This window comes from Lonchura striata, chromosome 12, assembly GCF_050655825.1.
Source record: "Lonchura striata isolate lonStrDom1 chromosome 12, ASM5065582v1, whole genome shotgun sequence".
NCBI lineage: Eukaryota > Metazoa > Chordata > Aves > Passeriformes > Estrildidae > Lonchura > Lonchura striata.
Genome location: NC_140714.1, coordinates 6,190,178 through 6,214,318, shown reverse-complemented (window position 1 = coordinate 6,214,318; position 24,141 = coordinate 6,190,178). Strand labels below are relative to the sequence as shown.

At 44.4% G+C, this 24,141-nt stretch overlaps 1 protein-coding gene across 21 annotated transcripts in view; it reads right to left on the bottom strand.

The window, feature by feature from the left end:
- Window positions 1–24,141, bottom strand: part of MAGI1 (membrane associated guanylate kinase, WW and PDZ domain containing 1) — a 332,520-nt gene that overhangs the window by 262,245 nt on the left and 46,134 nt on the right. The window lies entirely within an intron of this gene.

The following is a 24,141-nucleotide window of genomic DNA, read 5'->3' as shown; positions in this document are numbered from 1 at the left end:
TATTTCTGGCTTCGCAATATATAGAATTCTAAAGTGGCAGTGGATTGGAGGATGGAATTGCCACCTCTCCAACCACACTGGTCAAACCAACAGTCCATCAATTCTCTCTTCCCACAAAGAAGAATGAAAAACAATCATTATTTACATAAACAGTGCATGAGAACTCCAGTAGAAATATGTAAACATCAGAAGGCATAGAAATCTTTTAAAAAAACTTAAAAAGAATAGGGTGACAGATGGTGTAACTGTACCTCTGGACACCTTTGCATTAAGGTCTCAAGGTTATTCCAGTTGAGTTTTGACTTGTAGCTAATAGGCATGAATTAACAAAGTAACCATGATGTCTGGTACTTTCACAGACATAATTTTTCTAGGTGTTTACTAGAGCTACTTTAGCTATAAATACTATATATCTATAGTTACATTTAAAATAGATATACTAGATACATAAACACACTATAGACAATACTGTATATAACATATATATTACTATTTAGTGTGTTTACTTCTAAGCACTGAAGACAAAGTCTATTTCAGTAATGTTCTGGGTATAAGTGGAATATTCATTATAGGGAAAACACAATGAAAAATAGATGTTTTTGAACCATTTGAAAAATCATCCCTGAATCTTGCTGATACAGTGATAGGTGACACTGTCATTCATAAAAGTCAGTCTGATTTGTGGAAGGTGCCATACTTCAGTTTTGCAACATGAGCTATTTGTTAGGGAGAGAATACATCAACTTTTCTTCAGGAAACGAACACTACATTAAGTTAATTTTAAATCCAACAGCTTTGTTACTTCAGTTGAATCTTTAGTCACACCATCTTGCAAACAAATGAACTCAGGGTTTCATTTCTCCTCTCTCCTGGTATTTTGAGAATGCAACTTTTTCTAAATTGTGCTACAGCAGTCCTGGATGTCCCACTCTAGTGCTTCTCAGCAATATGGATATGGAGCCAGAAAAGATTCACCACATATTGTCCTTCCTTCTCCATCCAGCAGATGAAAATACCTTCTGGATCTCAACTGATGCCATTGCTTTTATACCACCTTTACCTGCCACATACTATTAGGGGAAAAAAAAAATCACACATGTTCCTCTGTGAATAAGAAGGATATTTGCACAAGGGAAGACAAATCCCCTCACACACACAGAGCACAACAGTCCTGGAACTAAGTGACAGTCACTTCCCACATGACAGTTCATGCACAGGGCTAATGAAAAGAGAAAAAAAGTTGGTATAAACCCCATATATCAAAGCCTCACCACCTATAGTAGGATGGAGATGTGTTGCTAATGAAGACCACAATCCAAATTTCTATAGTACAGACTACTGTGGTTCTCCAGCAGCTGACAGCAATTTCAAAGTCAGGTTTCCCCAGGTCCCAGGCAGGGACATGCTTCTCCCTCCTCCTTCCTCCCTTATGCTTTCAGGCCTTTTTTTTTTTTTTTGCACACCACCATCTGGCAAGCTGAACACACATCAAAACTGCCCTTTTGAAATAAAGGGAGCAGAAACCAAAAGTCAAGCTGTGCAGTCCCAGCCGGAGGGAGGGAGGGAAGAGCAGCCTTGGCAGCTCCCTCCTCCTTTCCAAAGCCATTGCTGAACAGCCATCCCCTCACTGTGAGGAGCCCACCCCATTATCCCTGATCCAGTGCAGGTGGGAGGTGGAATTCTGGCTCAGCATCTCTCCCAGGAAGCTCCCCCAGGGCCACCAACACAAACCAGGCTGGCTCCTGACTCCCAGCCCCGCAGGCAGTGCCAGCAACCAGTGGCTTGCCTTAATTTTCTTAATTTCAATGCCTCATTTTCTTAATTTCAATGCCTCATTTTCTTAATTTCAACGCATCCTCTCCAGAGTGGGGGTGGCCAACCCAGCTCACTCCAAGGCACCCTTGGGGACATCACTCCTGTGCCACCTTGCTTTGTGCCATTTTGTAAAAATCACTGATCTTGCTCCTTTTACAGCTTTGTGCTGTTCATTCTTCATTAAATACACCTCTCCTTGGAAAAGCCATTTGCTCCAGCAGGAACACCATGCATTTATTACTGCCAGATTGCAGCCCATAATGTTGACAAATGCTAAAATGATTGGTAAAACACTTACTGGTATAGCTGGCTCTGAGCTTAATTTCTAACACGCTGACAGCACACGGTGATAAATATTATATTTATTTGCACTTGAGCAACAACAGCACACACAAGTGGCCTCTCCATGCCCAGGTAATATCAGCTGTAGCTTGAGGATACTGCAGATCACACACCACTTACCAATTTCTTACATCTTTTGGCTGGGCCAAACTTCAGAGGTGATGGTGGAAATTCAGAGCATGGCTTTCCCACACACTTCATGCCCGAGGAGCACAGACAGTGGGGAATGCAAGCAAGTTACAACACATTTCTTCTGTGAACACAATGATTCACCCAAGCCAGGACTGCTTGGGGCAGAATGCTGCTTTTGAGGAGGAAAGCTCCCTATTTTCAGGGAAAAAATTCTGACCAAACCAGCAGGATAGAGGCATGCTTGCTCCTCTGGCATGCAAGGGGAAAGGATCCAGCTCTGCAGCACTCAGCTGGAATAGAGAACTCAATCCCAGGTGTCTGGCAGTGCTGGTGAACCCTCAGCAGGGATCACCCACTGCTGTGCAAGGAGCAACTGTTGTGTCCTTCATCCTCTTGGTCCAAATATTTCAAGCTTGGCATAATCCTGACATGGAACAGGACCTTTCCTGAGGTCTGAAAAAAAGACTTACTTAAATTAAACAACAACAAAAAAGTAAATATCTTATTTTGTTGTTGCCTGTAATCTAATCACCACAGCAGTCCATTCAAACTCATCTTCCTGGCTTTTCAAGTCCACAGCCTACAGTGCCCAGTGAAATTATCACTTCTCAGAGGCAAATAAGACACAAGGCAAGGCATGGGAAGGGGAGGATTGCCATGCTGAGAGAGGTCCACCCCTGCAAACAGCTCAGCTCCTCCTTCTTCTGATGGGACAGGAGAGTTACTGCTCAGCAGGGCCTGGGGAAAATCCACCTGGATTTGTATTTTATTAATGTGCACATAGGTAGTTACACAAAAAGCTATTTCAGATGAAGGTCCACAACAGGGTAAACCCATAATGCTGCTGTACAGTAAAGAAAAGCAGATTTCTCCCAGCAATGCTGGCTCACAACAGAGAGCTCTCTTTGCATGGGTAATTCACACCAGGCCTGCATTTCAACAGCAAGCAGCAAACAAATGGTTCTGCCATTTTTCCCACAACATTTTAGTAGTATGATAAATAAGTTCAAAGTATTTTCTAGGCTCTCTCAAGCTGCTCTGCACTATCTCTGAGTGCACACCACAGGAAGCCACCATGCATTTATGGTTAGCACTTGTGAATGTCTGTCTTCATATTTACAGCTCGCTTGGGTGGAACAGCATCTATTGCAAGCCATGGCAAGACTGAGAACCCTGGCCCTGGGAGCCCAGGAATTTGGCTGCAATCTGGAGCATCTCTGCCAAAAAGGACTGGGATATTGTTAAGGATGATAAGAACAGGGTGCAAAGGGTAGAGGGAGGCAGACAGCCTCTTCTTCATCTCCTCACTGCTTTTTCCTAGGTCAGTCTTGGAGCTGAGAAAGGCAGAAAATAAAAGCACTAACCAAACACTTTGAAAAGCCAGAGCCCAAGAGAAACAGAGCTATGTTTCCCTGAAACAAGTGAATATTAGTTTTCTGACAGTTTAAATATTGTATTCTGCTTACTAACTGTCAGTAAATTTACAAATAGTTGGCAGCTTGGCTTATGACCAGGACCCAAAGGAATGTTGACTGTAGCAATTTAAGGGCCTGTTTCTATCAGCAACAGCAGAAACGTTTAAAATACTTCTCATTGTTAGTGAATTTATCTTAAAAAAGCCCCAACAGCAAAAGAGATGCTAGTTTTACATTTTTCACCCTGCTGAGGCCTCATATTGGATCATTAGTCATTCCACACACCCCCAGCCACTTCTCCAAAGCTTTGAATTTTGCTTCATTCCAACTGCTAGGATTGCAAACTCAGTGATGAAAACAGACAGCTCCTGGCTCTTTAACAAAAAGCAAAAATTCCTCACTCCCTAACAAAGGCTTAAGTGATGATGAGTCAGCCGTGCTGCTACATCAAAGACTAAGAGTGGACATTCTTCCTGAAGTTTCCAAATTTCTTGGTGCCAGAACAGGAGATAGACAGATAAAAGCCTTAAGAGATGGGGACTGAAGACTTACAGGGCTTGCAATGCTCCAGCCTCTGGCTCGCCTTGTACTGCATAGCAAGTTTCTCTTGGAGAAACAACGCTGCAGCTCTCATGCCAGAGGTGGCTGCTTTGTGCTTTGTGTGTTCACACCATCCCCTCTTCCCACCTCACAAGTGGAGCAGCCCAAGGATGAGTCTGAGCTCTCAGAGCTGTGCTTGAGCCCTCTCCCCCACCCACAGCCAGAGATGTGCTGGCACAGCCAGGATGCTCAGGACCACTCCTGCCTCAGCAGCCACACGGGTAGGATGGAAGGTCAGCCCTGGATGAGCTCCATCCTGATAATTTGCATCAATAACACTGATGAAGTGGGTAATTCTTAAATGACACCTCCACACTGTCCAAGCACGGTCAGTTAGCCAACACCAAGGAGCTTCTGCCAGCACTTGCTTTGCTCCAAGTGAGGCACTTAAAAGCAAAGCCCTCCAAGCACCAGCTGCACCTGGGCAAGGAGAGCATCCCAGTGACTCCTCAACTCCAGCTACACGAAGCACAACCTGGTGAAATACTTCCTTCACCAGTTTCCTCCACCTCAACCTGTTTACTGCAAATTTCCCAAAGCCCTACAGGCCACATGAGACAGGCTAAAATATGCAGTTCACTGCAAAGATATAAATCTATGGCAAGGGGAACAGTTAGTTGAACTAATCAAGAGACTCTACAGAGTGAACTGAGCGTGGGAAAGGCATTAGAATGATATAAAAATAAATTCAGGGTGCCCGTCTAGGAATGTGAACTGTTGCTTTTCATGCAATTATATAGGAGACAAATCATAGCTCTGGCTAAAAATGTAAACATCTCTATAAGCAAGAGGGAAGGAAAAGTAGTGTATCCAACTAAAAGGCTCTCACACCATTAAATGTAATCACTAAGCAACTATTAGCCAGTCTGAAAAGAAGATGAAAGGATAATGGAGGGAGATATGGGTCGGCAATTACAGGGCAAGTAAAATGAAATAGCCCACATTTATTTTGTTTTTTATTAAACTTCCACAAATACTAATAACCAAATTGCACTGTGGGGAAAGAAAGGGAAAAAATAATAGCAGAAGGGCTGAAATTAGTCTTGGGTTCCCCAGAGTCCTTCCCTACAGCCCCAAAGACCATCTCACAACCACCCTAGCTCCTGACCTTGGAATGGCACCTCTGGGTGTACAAATCACACAGCCAAGCTGGAAACTTCTGCTTTTGGATGGTCCTGTTCTGTGAGCCCACAAATGGAGCAACAGCATCAAACAACTTTCACAGCAATGGCAACAATGAAAACGAAACTTGCTTTTTGTAGGCCTAGGTTTTATGGAAATAGCCATTACCCAAGCAAACTCAAAGAAATCGGCTGCTACCACTATCATCCTTTCACAGGGATAACCTGCTAAGACCACCTTGGAGGACAATGCCTGGAGTTTCCTTCCCACCAGACCACCCTGTTTTCCCAGCAGGGTGGGAAGGATTCCTGAAGATTTTATAAAACTTCTTCCCAGACTCAAACACCTTCAAATGCCATACCAACAGTCCACTGACTTCCAGAAAAATACACAAGATCCTCTATATATTCCAGTGCCTGCCAGAAAACTGATATAATGCTGATCTCAAAATAACCACCTCAGTGTGTTCAAGAATTGGCATTACACATCTGCATCCATGCTAAGATGTGCAGTTACATGCTACAAATCATTACTACACAACTCCTCACAGCAGAACATGGAGCATCAATTGATACCTCAGTGCTCCTTTTCAATCTGCCTACTAGAAAACCCAGCAGTATATCTGGGAATACATCAGCAGAATCAACACCAGTGCTCTTTCCAACAGCAAGAACACATCCAAAATTCACAGATAAGGTTCCAGATGACATCATTCCAGCACTGAAGCACAGCAGGGCTCATTTTCAAGAGCGTCTTCTCAGGGAGCAAGATGACTACATGAGAAATACGCATTTCAGAACAACTACCTTTCCTTACAAAGATAATATAGATTATTTTTCAAGAAGCCCCGTCTGAAACATTTGGCAGAAGATCCAGAAGAGAGATTTCCAGGAATGCTGCCTTAAGGCCACACTGGAGAACTGCTTGGACTGGTGCCTCAGAATATCAGAGCAGGTTGTGACTGTGCCTCCAGACCAGCTGGAGCTGGCTGGACAGAGGCTCCCCTCCCTCCCTGCCACACTGGAAATCCTTGTACAAAGGAGGATCAATACTAGGGTAAAAATACACATCGATATACAAAAATGGAGCTCTGCAGGACAAGATTTGTCATCTTTGCTACCTGCTAGGGATGCCTAGGATGAAAAATCCAGAAATCCTTGACTGCCCTCCCAGAATCGTTCCACTGTTCCATACTTCCCCTTTCCAATAGTTACGTGGAGGAGCCATCAAACAAATGCACCACCAAAAATGCTGGTGCTGTTTGTAATTCTTTTCTGTCATTTGCTATTCTGAGCTGAACTGCAAGTGACAGCAATAAAAATAACAAAGTAATATTTGGATAAGCAAATGTATACGAGATGAAATACGGGGAAGATGGATTACACTGCCAGTGTGGCACACACTCCAACAGTACTGCCAGCCCAGGACTCAGGAGTTATATCCATCTTTTCTGCAGAGGCATTAGCAAAAGCTGAAAGAGTCATTCAGATATATTACCTTCTATAGGATATTCCTTTCCCACACAAATTCCTCTGTTGCCTGTCCAAGGCACAACAAGCAGATACAGATAATGACAACACCTCCAGATGACATTTGAAAGACATGGCTAAAACTTGGGGGAGGAATAAAAGTGGGGTTTTATCACTCAGTGATCTGAAGTCTGTTACAGACCTCTTAGTGGCACAGAAATGTGCTTTATTTGGATGCATCATATCCTTCAACAGAAGGTACTAAAGCTTTAAGCAGAAATAAAGGGTCAGGATTGGTCATGCCATGACTGCGTTGCTTCATCCCACAGTAACCCAGCACCCACCACATAACCCCCTCAGACACCAGACCAGTACCTAGAAAATTTCTCTTTTCCCCCAGTGGAGTACATATCATGTCAGTCAGAAAAACCTTTTTTTCTGTTTTTTTTAAAGGAAAGAAAAAAAGAAAATAAATACCAGAAAGTAAAAAGTTAATACCTCTAGAAAAGCACTTTAAAAACTAAACCTAGTTATTCTATTAGATTTGGCAGCTGTTCAAATCACTGCATTAATAAACACATTTACTTTGAAAACAGACAGAAATGGGCTTAAACAGTAAGCCCTGACTCAGAATTCCTAAGTCATTTGCAAGGACCAGAAGGAGGAAGGACCAAATCTTGCACTCTGCAACCTTTGGATTCCATCAAAAGTCAAAATTTTCAAAGTAATCTTGGAAGGGAATTTGCTACTGTTTTGGCCAGGCAGGAAACAGAGTAGGAGTTTAATAAATGATTGTTTGCCACAATTTGAAACTAAATTAAGCCTTTCAGGGATCCCACTGCAGCCCTGGCAGCACACCCCAGGTTCCATTGCCAGCTAAACTGTAGACAGCAAGCCAGATTTACCAGAATAAAACCAGATCAGACACAGAATCAGGAGTATACTCCAAATAACCAAGAGCTTTTTTCAGCCTTCATACGAACAGTAGAGTCATATGTATTTTGTAGCCATCAGTTTTGGCACAACTAATTCAATTTTCTTTTAATGACTTATGTGGGGGGAGCCTTTTCCTCGGAGCAGCAGTCAGTGGAAATAATGAATGACCTCCTTTCACAAGATCAGAGATGTATTTGCAGATAAACAGCTGAAGAAAACGGGACTCAACAGTCTGCAGATGCCCATGATATAATAAGAACAAATAAAAAGCTTATGACACTGTAACTCTGCACCAGCAGAAACATAAATCCTGCTGGAAGCTTTGGAGTCAGATGGCCTTTGAAATCACTCACAGGTTCTAAATTTCCTGGCAATGGGCAGGAGGGCTGGTATTAAACACAAAAAACCTTCTGCCAAACAAACACTGAGGCAATAAATAGCAATAATAAAGCAGAGACAGATAAACCTCTGAATCCATTGGTCAAGAAAATTGCTGTCTCAAAGACAGGGTGCAGATCTGTTTGTGGGACCTGGCCAAGAGCCTGCAGCAGATCCCCAGTGCTGGAGCACCCTGCTCCCCCATCCTGCCAGACAGCAGCACCCTGCCTGGAAACCCAGGAAGGCTCCAACTCAATGCTCAGGGAGGGACATGACCATAAAAATTCCTTAAAAAAACAGAGGGGAAGGTTTTTCATCACAGGGCAACTCTGCTGCCCTGGCTTTCTGAAAGCAGAGCTGGGCTCCCCAAGGCTCCAGCAGCATTTCCCACCTGCAGAGTACAGGGACAGAACCCAAATCCCAGCATCTCCATTCACCAGGGAGGACTGGGACATGCAGAGTCCCATCAACACCGAGCTGCAGGAAGAGGGGAGACAAAAACATAGTCACTGCTAGAAAACAAACCACTCACAATAAACTCTCATGTAAACAACCAACTCTGGGCTTTTTTTAATCTGTTTTTACATCTAAGCACCTTGATTCTAAAATCCATGACTAAGTTCTCACCCCCTCATTCAACTATACGTGTCCTCTCAACACTTAATAACAAAGTGATTGGATCAAAGACAGCTTTTTCATTAAACCCCAGCGCAGAAAGTGCCACTCCACGAGCATTTAGTATTCATGGGCAGGATCCTCCAGCACCAGACACAGCCACACCATCACTCAGCCAGCAATTGCTTTCAAAACAGGCTGCAGCTCAAATAAATCTGTGATTATATAAATGCTAATACAAAGTAAAGACAACCATTAGTATGAATCCAATGACTGGCAGAGAAGCACAAATAGAAAAACATTTTCTTAAGCACACTCCCAGTAATCCTACAAAACATGTGGAGTATCCTGAAAGGCAAATCAGGTTGCAGGTTTCTAACACTTCCCAAAGTTACTCAGCTGTTAAATGGGGGGATTCATTTTACAAACAGAACTGGATGGAATTCAAAGCCAGGAGTTTATTAAAACCTGAAAGCCTCCAAGGTTTTCTCCTGTTAAGGAAAGTGAGCAAGTAAATGCATTAAAAAAAAAACCAAAACAAAAACAAAAAAACAACAAATGAAAACAAAAACAAAAAAAACCCAAACAAAAACAAACAAAAAATACACCAAAAAAACACAAAAAAAAACCAAAAGAAAAAAAAAAAAACAGAAAAAAATCCATTTAGTGTTTTAGATATATATAGACATATAGATACATATGTATATACATATATGTATATAGACATATATACACACACACATATAGCTATAAATAAATATAAAATTCCTCAACACTGACGATTTTCCTTAGGGAAAAAAGCATAAAACAAACAGGTCTTCATTAGCTCAGTTTGGAGGGTTTTTTAGCCAACAGTGGAGGAGGATAGTTCTCACTGTGGAACCTTTTCTGCCACAGCATCCTGGTCCCTGAGCACCTGATCTCCCCTCTCTCCAGCTAAGCCAGGCTCACTTTGGTGAGCACACACAGAGTGCTCATTAAATCACCCCACTAATTCACAAGGTGACACTGTGCTGGGACCAGGACAGTGCCTCAATATGGCATTTCTGTCACTCAGAGAAATTAGAGGCATTTTACACATCCAGATGTAATCTCCTATGAGTATTTATAGGTAACAGATTCATATGGATTTATAGCCTCAAGGGATCACAAGATGATCTATTCGCATCTCCCCACGTAACACAGGCCACATCATATCAATCAATTCCTCCCTGGCTTCTGCTCTAACTAGAGCATTTCCCTATACATCAATCCTTGACTTAACACCTTCCATGACAGGGAACCCACTGGGTAACATTTGATAAATTGCTTCAGTGGTTAATTATCCACTCGGGTAAAAAAAAAAAAAAAAGAAAAAAAAAAAAGAGTATTTGATTTCCTGACAATGCATTACTTGCAAAATTACAACAGAGCTTTAATAAAAAAGCCTTTTTTAATCTGTAGCTGTTTAAGAGTGGACTAATAAGAACACAATCTCCCAATTGCTTGGACAAAAAGAACACAAAACAAGGTACTTCTGTATAGAAAAGATGAGTAAGATGTTTAAAGAGACTCTCTGTAATAACAGACAGCAACAAGTCCCAGATCACTCTCCCAGCTGGCACTGGAAGCCTATCTTAATATACAGCATTAAAATCACTTTTGTTCAGCAAAGAGTTAACAAAGAAGCTAAATCCCTGGACACTGAACTCTGGGCATGAGAAGGAAGACCCCTGTGATGCTCTTGGCCTTTAAACAAACAGCCTCCTGGTCAGGATAACAAGATATTTCATGGTAAAAACCTCCTCCTTTGCAGAAGGCTTTCTCCAAAGACCATTGAAACAGCTCCACTTTGCCATTAATTGCCCAGGTCTATCCTGCCTGGGTGAAGAGGGGATGAACTTTGCCAACTGCACTGTCTAATGATGAATATCAAGTTGAATTAATAAGGTAACATTTAGCACAGTGAAAGCAACTGAAGAATCTTTTTTAGCTTATTTTAGAAGCATCTCAGTGAGCAGAGTTACAGCTTTTTTTTTTTTTTTTGCATATGTCAAATATTTGAAGACATAAAGCAAGCTATGCATGCATAAGCTTCTTCTGACACATTTAAGACCTACATCATACTTAACCTTGGCATATAAAGGCAATTGGGCCTGAACCAGCATTTTTAATGCTTTCAGAATCAAACTCTTTAGTGCACTGGCCAGGTCATTAAAAACAGAAAAAAAAAAAAAAGGAGATGGAGTTTAAAGAGAGGGAAAAGTCTTTACTACATTGACCAGTTCCCTGCTGATGCCTCTGCACTCTGGATGTGCCACAGCCCCACAAAATAAGAGAAGTTAAGGGGAGGAATGTGTTTCAGGGATCATAAAATTAAAGAGTAGCAGTAGCTGAAATTAAGGGAGGACTCCCCTTTAGTTCACCATCTTTTCCCATTTACAGTCCAAAATACTGACAATTAATACATTTAAGTGTATTTAGTAACACCGGCTTTGTGAGACAGTCTTACAAAGCCTGCCCCACCTGACTGCAGAGCACCCTGGCTTTCAGCATCATTCCCCACCAGTGCCACACTCACAATTACATTACATTTGGGCACAGATAGGCTGTGTTCCCCAAAATGGACAGACAAACTTTTCCTCTGTTGTGGGAATCCAGGGCTCCCCTCTCTCAGCCCTGGAAGGTCTGGGACCCTGGCAGGGGTCAGGAACCCCCCTGGACAGAGCCCCCAGAGACACTGGCTGTGATCTCTGCCCATGGAAAAGAGTTTTCAATCTTACAGGATGAATTACAAGCTCTGTTTCATAGAAGTAATAATTAAGTGTGGCAAGGGTGCAAAAGTAAAATTTTAGGATTCTAGATGAGGGGTCCAAAGGGGACAAGATGGAGGAAATTGGGTGTGCCTTGTCCTTTTTCTCCTTCTCCATGCCCTCCATGTTTCACTGTGGTGTTGGCATTTTTCTGTTGGTTCAGGCTGGGGACACACTGTCCAACGTAGGTGACAGATATTGGCACGTTCTTGTAAATCCAGCCCAGGGAGTTTCTGGTATTTAATGTTTGTCACATCCCACTGAGGGCAGAGCCCCACACGCTGCCCTGCAGGACAGAGCTGGGCAGGGCAGCAGAACATGTTAGAGATAAACAGAATAAACAACCTGGAAACCAGCACAGACCAATTATGGCTTCTGCTTTGGCAGGGGGCTGACAGACAGAGACTTTCTACAATCTTGGAATCATCAATACCACAAATTCCAACACTCTGGCACTCTGGACAGCCAGCAGAACCACTGGTAAGAGCAGAGAGTTCTACTCACAGCCACCTTTGCTACCCACTTTGACAGCATTTGGCAAAATGGACAACAACCTCTTCTTGGGAGGAGAGAAAGTAAAAAGTAGTGATTTTTTTTTTTTTAAGTATGACTTGTACATAGCAAAAATCATAATGAAGAATGAGAATTTACTGTAAAGAGAGGCTCAGAGTTTCCGCACATGTGCAAAAAAGATATGAGTATTCTGTTAGCTATTAGAAGTCCCTCTAAAAACCAAGCTGCTCTTCGAAAAAACCTTTTGTCTTCAAAACTTGGTATTAATTTTTAAACCCTAAGAAAGAACCCAGACATTATTAATCTCTTAATTCATCAGAAGCCCTCTGATTATTATCAAAATAATTGCTTAACACAAAGCCATTGCAACTGTAAAGTGCCAAGTGTGCAGTTAATATGCTGATACCAAAACCTGAGTAACATGGTTGGTGAGCATCCCAGACCTTCTGCCAGTTTACTCAGGGTGAGAACATGGAAATTTAAAAAAATTAAAAAGCACTACACATCTTTAAGCTGTCAACAGATTTTATCCTGAACAGTTTTTAAATCAAACCAAACCCACAGGCAGCTGTGCCTGACTCAGGTTTACTGGCAGCCAATTAACATTTTACTAATTCCAGAAAGAATGATCATCTTCTCTATTGCTGTTGGGTTTACCAGGCTGAAAGCCATTCCCCAGTGCTTTAGAGCAGGCATCCCTCCCTGGCTCTGGGCAGGGATGCTGCAGCAGGTGAGGAGGAGGATGCTGAGGGGATCAGCCAGCACTTGCAAGCACCCACTGGAAGGTGGAGTGCACTGATGGTGTGTGCAGGGCAGGGTGGAGGAGACCAGAAATCCCAAGCCCACTGGGGTGCTTGTCAGAAATTAGTTTGCAGTGAGCAAGCAAGCTAAAGGTTAATGCAATACAGTCTGAGGAAATAAAAAAAGGACACTGATGACTTGCCACAAGGCCCTGGGGCTGGCTGTGCTGGCTGGAGCTCTTTCCCCACAGAAAGGGGATGTTACTGGAGTTTGGAGAGCGGGGTGGCTCAAGGCTGATTCTGTTTGTCTTGGTGGGGATGAACATGTCCTTGCAGGCACCATCACCTCATTCCCAGCTGGGAACAGAGTCCCCACTGTGCTCCACCCAGCACGGAGCTGGAGGGCTTTCAAGGAAGGAAACACATATTGAAATTGGGCAATAAAGGCTTACAAAACATAAGGTCACCCACTGGGTACTGATTTGGGTTTTTTGGAGGGAGCAGTGAAGTCACCGGGGCAGTGACAGCAGGGACCTTGGTGAGAGGGGATCAGCAGCACTGCAGCACCTCACTGGGGCTGCATCCACCCACACACTTCAAACACACTCCTGGAAACCTCAATCCAATGTCTCAATTCAGAACAGACCTCTCACAACAAGGAAACAATTCTAAACCAATGGGATAACCCAGATGAGCACCTGTGCTGTCCCAGGCACAGAATTTCTGCAGTCAGACCTAGCACTGTGCTTTACTTTGTGGCAGGCAATACATTGTGTAGGCTTGAAGTCAAAATTAATAGTGTAAGGACAGGGTACATGTTCTTGGTTTGGAGTTTTAGTTTTTCCTTTAGAGGGAAAATTTTTATCTGATTTTCAACTGATTTTTCTCATGTATAAACTTCCCATGCCACATTTATGCCATCACTACAGATCCTTGTAAGGGAACAGTATTTACAAAAAAGGGACCACCATCCTCTGGGCTTCAGATACAACAATTACAACTGTGAAATTATTTTTTCTGATCCAGGGGTTCAAGTGAACTCCTACTGTAATTTCATTAAATGCAGATTTCAGATCTAAACACAATTTTTTTCTACTAGCACCTAATCAGGCTATCCTAAAAATATATAAAAGAAGTAATAGAAATTGAAAAGAAGTTGAAAAGGGGGAAAAAAGAACCAACAACCAATGACACACAAACCAACAAAACAGACAAAAAATGCACTGGAGAATTCTACTGTTTCATTAATTTACTCACGAAGTGTGAGAAACACAAATAATCAAGGAATTTCCCACTGTAGTTTGAGAGCCATTTAAGAACATAAATTCAAGAATATCTGTACACAAGCTGCTGTCAGACCAGTCACATGTGGTGGGCAGAAAAACGATCTGATATTTAGAATCACTTTAACAGCCAGTGTGTTAAGGCAACAGCCTTAGGAAAATATGAATGCAATGCAAGACTAAACCAAACAACATGGCTCACATAATTCACAGCTAAGACTCTGCCAGCACTTTACCAGGTGAATGAAATTAGCAACCTGACAATTAGCAAGAGGAATAAATCCCCATAAAAAGCAAGCAAAAAGGAATTACCAAGTGCATGATTGCAAGTTTTTGGCTTCATACCCTTGCTGTTGTTACCAATGTAATATGTTTACCCATTTCTCTATGGGATATAAAACTCAACTTGGTATGAAAACAAATCACAAAGTCTTGGCAGAATAGTAAATGTCAGATCAAATTAAACCTTCTCCTGGACTTTGCAGGGGCTGTACAAATTTATCAGAGTCTCACAGATTCTTTGCTCTTTTGACATGAATAGGTCAGAACAGCCCAGAGACAAAAGGCAGCAAGATCAGAAGACTGAAAATGCACAATTTTGGAAGGCCACTTATTGCCAAGGCTTTGTTTTACCATTACACTCATTCACAGGGAAACAGTTTTGGAGATGGAGATAGGAAGCAGCAGCTTTCTCCTCTCAAAGGTCTCTCTGGCAGACAGGAGCAGGGCAGCCCACCTTCCAGGCTTGAAGTTTTCAAGCTGTGGCATGCAGAACATAGCAGGCATTGTAATCTATCTTTTCTGCAAGTGATCCCAGAGTGTTTTCCAGTAGGGCCATATCCATCCCTCAAGCTTTGCTGTCAGAAGATTCTGCAGAGGGAACATAAAGCCTCTGGGCTGCAGCAGTGCTACTTCAAGATAGAAAAGGAGAAGAAACAAAAAAAAATAAATAAACATATTCTGCCTTAAAAAGCACCTAATTAGCATGGATGATGAGATAACCTAAAGTTTGCCCTGCCATCAGAGAAGCACAGGAACTCGGGAGAGCTGCCAGCAGTGCTGGAAACAACAGAGGACCCAGGGATCCTCACAGGGAAACCAGCCCATGCCCTCCTCAGGTGCTTTTGTCACCAACACACTGTGACAAAGCTGCTGCTGGAAAGAGCACTGAGCACACCAGCAAGAGAGAGCAGTCAGCATCTCTAGGCTGGGGCAATGCTTACCAAACTGAGTAAGATTTGGACGTGAAAATACATCAATCCCTTCTGCCTGATGAAGAAAAACAACTTGCCTGCTGCATTCCTGCCCAGGCAAGGGGCAGGCAGGGCAGCAGCAGCACTAACACAGCTCAGCAGTACCAACACAGCTCAGCCCCCAGCTCCCCCAGACCCTTGCATCCCACCTGTCCTGCCTACAGCACCTTCCAGCATCTGCAAGTGCTCCAGGAGGATTTACAGCCCTCCCTTAGCTGTGGCACCTCTCGGCCATGTCTCTCCTCTCCCCAGAGCTGGGTCCTTTGCTGGCACTGCCCTGGTCCCCCAGTCCCAGGGATGCTGCCCCACAAGCTCACCCCAGAAACATTTCTGCACTTTTAGGAGCACTCCCCTGCACTGCATTCAGGGCTTTAATCGCTGACCTTTCCCCTCCCCATCAGTCACCTGGGAATCATTTCCATTGCCCACCAGGATGGCTGGGGACTGACCAGCCATTTACCACCAGCCCTTCACAGCAAAGAACAAACTCTCCCCAGCTGCATCCCCAGGACACGCAGGTGGCAAGGCAGCAACACAGAAAAGTCAAGGCTGGGTTCTGAGCCCCTGCTCAGCTCTGGGAAACACAAGTTTCCCCAATCTCATGAGCCTTACCCAATTCCCATGGACAGGCTGGTCCCCACCTCTGCCCCTGCACCAAGCAACAGGAGGCTGTGGATTTGGGAATTCACTGAACACACACCCAGAGCAATCCTGGCTGGGATATCTGTGCCATGAGAGCCCTTCAGATAAGGACTTCCTCCATTTACATCACATTTAGAAGTTAATGACTCCCAGTTATATTAAGTGCTTTTTTAAAATCATGGAACAGTTAGTTCCAAAAAGCAAGGAAGTATCAGCAACTTGATTTCTCATTAAGGAGATAAAATAATAAACAAGCAACTAGTTACTTGCTACAGATAGCAGAGCACACACTGTTTACAGAAACAATTGTTGTGTTTCTGTCCAGCAGGATCATCTTGTGCTTTTTATTTAGGGAACACAATGGTAAAGAGCACAGAATCATTAGAGCACGGAAAGCAACCATGCTTGGAGGGTTGGTTTGCCTTTTCAAAGGGAAATCAGGAGCACAATGATGTTTTATTGTTATTCCTTTGGAATACACAAACGAACAATATATTGCATAAAAACAATTCCTTGTAAACAACTTGAACCATAAAAGCAAACAATACCTCAAGTAATAAAAGGACTTCATATCCTGAAAGATCAATTATTATTTTGGCTGGTTGATATGAAACAGAATAAACTATTTATTAGAGCTCAAATCATTTAGGAACTATAACCACAATGATATGTATAAGTAAAGATCATGGCAAGGAACCAGAACTGTAACATAAATATTTAGGCTTTCAATGCAGGAAAGAACACACACAAGTTCTTAGCTACACCAGGACAGGATCAGAGCACCACCCTTTCTGGCAGCCACCTAACAGCCAGGGCAATAATTTCACTATTTTCAGAGAAGCAAGAAAGCAAGTAATTTTTTTATTAAAAGACAAAAAAAAAAAAAATCCAACAGATTTTTTTTTTTTTATAAAACTTGCAGCTTGTAAATCTAATTTCAAAAAATATAAGCTGGAGCCAAAGCTGACAATGGCACCAAGCATGCAGATATGGGCCAAGCTCTGCCCTGACAGCCCACAGAGCAGGAATTTCATCAGAAACAAACCCAATCACCCCAGCTCTCAATATGGCTCTGCAAAGGATGGGGAGAAGGAGCAAACAAAGAGCTGCAGCAGCTGCCTGGGGGATGCACCTCCAGAAACTCTTTCCAGACTCACTCACTCACTCTTACTCAAGCCTCTTCCTTGCTCTCAGGGAGAAGACAAAGCCTGCCCAGGTTGAGTGCAAGCCGTGCTCAGCATTCCTTACCTGCTGCCTCCTGTTTTGGGATCCCCAGGCAGAGAATGATGAGCTGCTGGCAGAGGGTGCGGCCCCTGCTTCATACCTGGGACACTGAGCATGCTCCCACCTCCTCCCTGGCCAGGTTTCAGGGGGAAAAAATCTTCCCTGAAAGTAGATTAGGGATGTCCCAGCAGTGGATGAGCCCTACCCAGGATCCCTTTCAAAGCATTTAAACTCAGAGGGGGATAAAGCAATGAGCAAAGCACACACAGCCTTAGCTTGTTTTAGTAACTAACTGAATCAACCCAAATGAATCAAAAGTCATTTAGAGCAAAACTCAGGAAAGCTGAGTTCCATTTCAGGTGCTGACAACACACCTGCATGTTTGCTTGTGCCTCAAATTCACATCTATACAGAGCAGCTGTGAGGGCCTGGTTTATTCCTTCTTTTGCTTGCCTTCCCTGTGGCCCATTTGGATAATGTACAGCCTTTTACAAGGCATTTTTACAATACCTAAGACAACAGCACCTTGACCTCTATTAGAGCTGCTAAATAGTATCACGTTGCTTGCATCACTGCAAACCCAGAACTTGGGCAAATAAGGAACAGCTCTCAAGTGACTGCCAAAAAAAGTCTCCTCTAGTATCCAAACAGTGCCAGCAATAGAACCAAAGCTGCTGGAGTCAAGATGTGAAACCTTACAGATCAGAAAGGAAAATGGGCAGAAGGATGAAAAAGGCAGACTGCTTCCCCACAGCTGGAAGTGCACATTTGATTCAGGGACTACTGCTTCCCTGGAGCTGAAGCTTGCCAGAAATCCTGCATCAGAATCTGATCCAGTTTCCATCCAGCCTCCTTATGTCAGCCTCACTCCAGCACACAAACCCACAGCTGGCTGAACAGCCTCAGCTCTCCCAGCTGGAGGCATCTCTGTGCCCACTGCACAGCAAGATCCCCACAACACATCCATGCTGCACCTCAGGTGAAAATCCCAAACCAGCCAGCTTTTCATAAGTGTGCTCTCCATGAAGGACAAGGATGCCAAACTGGCCAGACAGGTGGGATGGGGACCAGGGCTGTGCAGTGCCTGACATCCTCCCAGCCAGCTGGGGCTGAGCTGGCATGCTGATGTGCATGTCCAGCCACAGATGTGCCCATTTTTGGCATATCTGCCTTGTAAATTATGCCATTTCCCCAGGTCTTCCAAAGCTGTAAATATGCCCTTTTAGCTGAGCTGGGTCTCAGAGGGAGCAGAAGCAGCTCAGTCCCCCTGAAAGCAGAACACCCAAGTGCCTGGGTACTGGTAACACACGAGTACAGACAGAGCTGTCAGCCTGAGCACAGCTAACACAGGTGTGATCCTGCCCTCTTCTTTCTCCAGGCCTCTCCTGGTGCCCACAGGAGCTGTGGCGTGAGACTGGTTCACTTTACTGTGAAATTTAGCACAGGTTAAACTACCTGAAAAGGCAGGAGGAGGATGGAGTGGTGCAGGTGTGGGTTAACCCTGAACAGGAGCTACACACCTTCCCCGGGGGTCACCACAGAGCAGGGCTGGGAAGTGATGTTGAGCATGGGGGATCTGGTGATACCAGAAAAAGGCCTGGCAGCCTCATGCTTTACCATGAAGCAGGGAGATGTCAATGTCCAGCTCACAAAATCATGAATTCAAAGATGTTCAGCTGGAACTGGGTCTTGCTGTACAAACACCCAGCAAAGCAGGGTGAGAGGCCACGCCAGTCACCATCAGAATGGCTGTGGCCTCCTCCTGCACAAGGAGCTGTTTTTGGGACCACAGTACAGCTCAAGACACCCAACTGGATGGTCCCTTGTCACCAGAGACAGGAAAATGAGGAACCTCCAAGCACCCTGAACAGCAAAGGTGCACAGCACACCTCCACTTGCAACTTTGGCATCAACAGCTTGCCAAGAGCAAAATCCATGTTTCCCTGAAGAAGCTACTTGCACTTCTCCAGGATTTTCCCTTTTAAAGTCAAACAGTGCAATGAACGAAGTTTTATCAAGTGCAGCACAAAATAAACTTCAAAATATGATTGTAGGCACTTGCAGCTTTCAAACAGCCAGGCTGTTCAGCACGCCACACTGCTGCAACCTCCCTGGTCCCAATACACTCAGTTCTGAGCAAATACAGCACTGAACTTGTCCTTAACGACTTCAGTGCTGCCAACACTGATGATTTTCACACATATCTGATGGTTTTCCTAAAAAAACTCAGCTCCTGGAGTCATGCGATAAAGAACAAACATGCACTTTTATTAAGGAAAAGGCATTCAGATCATCTTTTTGCCTAGGAAACAAGAAAAATGAACCTTTACATTACAAAACTGGAAAAATCCCAGAGCAAAGAACCCTTCAACAGTTACTGTTGCTTTAAATCTCAGGGGGAGTGGGCACTAAAGTAAGCTAAATGCTTTTTTTGTTGTTGTTTGGAGCTTATCTCACAAATTTAATGAACATCTAAGTTGTTGCTTGGTTTTTTTTTCCCCAGAAATTTATGCTGTGAGTAATTCTGAGCAATGAATAAATTCAAGGAAATTATGTGCTTTCTACTGCTCCTTCAGCAATATGAAGCAAGGTGACATGAACAGAACAAACTCCCAATTATACCATTAGTTGCTCCTGTCACTACAGAGTGCTCTATCTTTCAAATAATAAAATTAAAAATTAAATACAACCTGGAGAACTCTAAAGGCACAGACAAAAGACTCCATGTTCCACTTTAAGATCTTCCCCAAACCCTACAAATCCCCCAATTTTTGAGATGAGACTGCCACTGAAAGCCAACACAGCATAGCCCGGTGGCACCTGCCAACTCTGAGCCACTCCAGGAAGAGAAGCTCTACTACAATTAAGGAATATTAATAAAAAACAAACCCCTGTGTCCCTCTCCACCAGATTCTTCTACCACACCTCTAGCAGACCCCTCAAGCCAGAAACCTGACATGTGCTCTGATGGGCATGGGTCATTCCCATGGCACCAGGGAGGGTCACAGAGGGTCTCTTGTCCCCATCCAGGATGGCTTTGGTGTGGGGAAAGGGAGATGTGGCATGGCAGCACTGCCAGGAAGGAGTCCCAGCAGAGGGGAGGCCCAGGCCAGCCCACACCAGAGCTGGTGCTGAGCCTGTGACTTTGTTAAAGGTTTTCTGGAAGCCAGAGGGGCCAGTTCTTCCCATGCTCCAAGCAGCCTCAGTGAAGCCCGTGCACTCCCACGGGGCTCTGCTGGGCTCACACCCATTTGCTGTTCTCCCACCCATTTCCTGGGCTATCACAGGCGAGCAGAATCCTTTCCCCAGCTCAGGCTGCACTTGCCACCCTCCTACCCTGCTTGACCTGCGACCCCTGAGCCGCAGGGAAATGGGGTCAGCACAGCTCTTCCCTCCTCTGTGGCTGCGGGTAGTGAAGAACCAAAGCTCCTCCACCATCTCCTGCTCCGCATTTGAACTACCTCCAACACTGCAGGACACTCTGGGAGAGGCACTTTGGAGACCTCCTCCTCTTCCTCCCATGGGCAACAGCAGCGCCATGCTGCCCGCTTCCCAAATTTGCTGTTCCTGCAGCCACAGCCACATCCTCCCCGCAGCAGGAGGCTCCGAGAGCTCCGTGTGCCCCGAGCCCTCCGTGTCCTCACATCACCTCCTCACCCTGCCTCATTAGGATGCTCCTTCCCGCTGCCCCCTCCTCGCTCTCGGCCTCCGCAAGCACTAATGGGCTCCTTGGCAAATCCGCCGTGCAGCGGGCTTGAAACGCTCCCATTTTCATACGTACAGAGAAATGCAAGCTTTATCCTAAGCAGAAGTGGCAGCTTCTAAATTAAGACTATGCTGTTTGACCGCTAGGCACAACAAAAAATACCTATTGCCCACGTAGCTGGTCAGTCAGCTCTAATGCCATCTCAACGGGCAATGGCAAATAAAGGTGACCAATTCTGAACCCACTGACCCTTTCTGACTGTGGGGCTCCTTCCCCAGCAGCCCAGATGTGGTTTTTTTAAGGGTGAAATTCCACTCACTCCATTAATGTCATCAACCAGTTGCTGGGAGCAAGAATTGCGTTCAATTATTTGCAGCCAGACTGCCAAGGGAGCAGGCAGAAGGGAGGCAGCCAGAATCCCACATGATCCCAAACAGGACTTCTTCTCAGCTGCTTTTTAAAAGTGCCTGCAGTCTTCCTTAGATATGTGCACATGTATTTACATATGCATCTACATGTGCAGGTTGAAATCATGCACATTGTCTGAAGTGAGTAGCAAGTGTCTTGTATGCATGACACCAGCCCCACGCACAATGATCACAACTGGTGGGGTCCCACAAGGACCTCTGCTCCCCAGGCAGGATCAGGACCTGCTGCACCCCACATTGCCTTGTTTCCTTGCTGAAATCCATGAGGTCAAAGCCTCACACTTCCAGGCACTGGAACCTAAGCTGAACCAGCACAGTGTCACTCCATCAGGAAACATCCCCACCACACAGCTCCAGAGCATGATGAACACAGCTTGATCTGCCTTATTTTTCAACCTGCTGAATTACTAGAATGTGTTTAGCTGTTATACACACGCCCAGATCCATAATCCCACCCTCAGCAGCTGTTACATTTGCTGTGGTACTTACAACAGATGTTACAGCTCCATAAAAAGGTAAAACAGTTGAGACTTCCAAAATTGGGGCTGGGAGGGAGTGAAGCAGAGCCCAACCAACCCTGCATCCAGCTGCATCCAGGCTCAGAGAATCAGCCATGGATGCACCAACACACGTGGTACAGAGCCACATCACAGCCTAGAGCAGTTTAAGGAACTTTCAAGTGTTGCCATAGTGGCATTAAAAAGCTGTCAGCTTCCTGGGAGACAAGAAGCAGAGGCTGGGATTCAGTGTTTAAAGGATGATTAAATGTAAGTGACTTAAATTATACATTCCCGTTGCTGGAACTGACACCATTTAAAACACACCATCTATTCCCCATTTCCTCTGACACTGATTGCTACCCACTAAAAGATGAGCATTCTCTTACAAGCAGTGAAGTAACAAACTAGGGATTTATGAATTGGAGATAATTAAAAGGTTTTGCATTACAAATAGAGTAAAACATTTACATTACATGGGCCACTTGAGAACACTTAAAGAGTCAAAATGGACATTTTTTTACCTGAAAATCTGCCTGCTCTCTAGCAAGGCTGCTAATTGAGGCACAGGAATCTTGCAGCTATTTTACAGTAGATTCACAATCAAACATTTGCTGAGCTTCTGGACAACCTGAGAGAGACTCCCACTGTTAATTCTCCCACATGGAGCACCGTGAGCTGAAGTTCCATTAAGGTGACATAAAGAAATTGTCTGTTTCTCCTTGATAAATCCACAGAGAGACTTGTAAGCCATTACCATTCAGATTTCCCAGGCACAGAGCTGTAGGATTTCTTGGCTAACAGTGATAGTACTTTACCAGGAGCATGAAGAAGCAGCACAAGGGATCACCCAAGGCCATGAGGGTTTGAGAGGTTCTTCCCTATCCACCCAGAGCACCCACAGCCCTTCTCAGAGGCCAGTGTGTTCAGCCCCAATTGGTCCAAACTTACGACCTTGAGCAGGATGCTGAAGTCTGCACCCCAGTGCAGCGAAGGGATTAACACCTCCACTGTGATGGCAGGTGCTGGAATTGCACATAAGCACCTCAGTAACTTCAAAAAAGGTCTTTTTAGCATGATTTCCACCCCCATTCCTGAAATTTGCAATCCAGAAAACACAGTATTGATCTCGCTGTCTGGTAGAAATACGAGAAGAGACTAACTGAGCACAGGGATCTCAGGGAAGGAATCTCCAAGGAATCTTGATTTGAACAAGGACCATTACAAAATGCCAGAAGAAAGCTAAAACAAAGGAAAAAAAAAAGGCTAATCCCGGATCTTCCCTGACAGCTTGCTTTTCCCTGCACTCACAGGAGTGCTGAAGACTCAGAGGAGGAGAGGCTCCAGGATATTGGGAGGGGAACTGTGGCTGCGAGCGTGAGACAGGAGAGGATCGGCAACGCGAACGGCAGCAAACACAAACAGTGACTCACGACACACAGCACACAAACAACACTGCAAGAGGCTTTGCAATTATAATTCAAACCAAAATAAACAAGAATGACAGTCCAGTATGAGGAAAGGGAGGATGACAGCGATGGGAGGGAGGCGTGGGGACTCCATCACGTTCACATCTGTTGCTCTCATAGCATCCCGAATGAGCAGCTCCAGAAACAAACAGAGAAAGGAAGATATATGGGACAGCAGCAGCTTCTTGGGATCTACATCCGTGCTTGAAGTTTTCATGACTGCACTGAGAGCAGAATTTATATCCCAAAGCCATGCAATAGCCTACTACACTGCTACTGGTTTTGACCCCTGGCCCCTGAAACCAACTCTAGCAACAGAAATAAAAAGTCCAGCTTGGAAGGGCAATGAGTGAAATGGACCCTGTGCAGTGGGTGGATGGACAGAGGGCAACAGAGGGGGAGAAATCACACCATCAGCAAGAGGCACTGCTTTAACTGCTCTGCAAATCCTCCAGTCAAGCAGATTCACAATTTCTTTTGCTCTTGCTTCATTACCTCCTAGTGAGAAACTCTTCTCCAATCTGCACCTTGAATATTTTTTTCCGGGCAAATCAAGGTATTTTTCTCCAGTAGCAACTAAGAGCTAATGATGCCTTTTTACAGAAATCTTTTACGCATCAGAAAATGTGTTGCTTGCACTCAGGCTTATATTTCCAAATACATCTCCTCCAGTATTCCCTCTCCAGCCTCATTTGCTGTGGTTCATCCCCAGACTTGTCACCATGACCATTCTCCCCCTGCCCTGCACTGCCCAGCTCCACTTGGTGCAG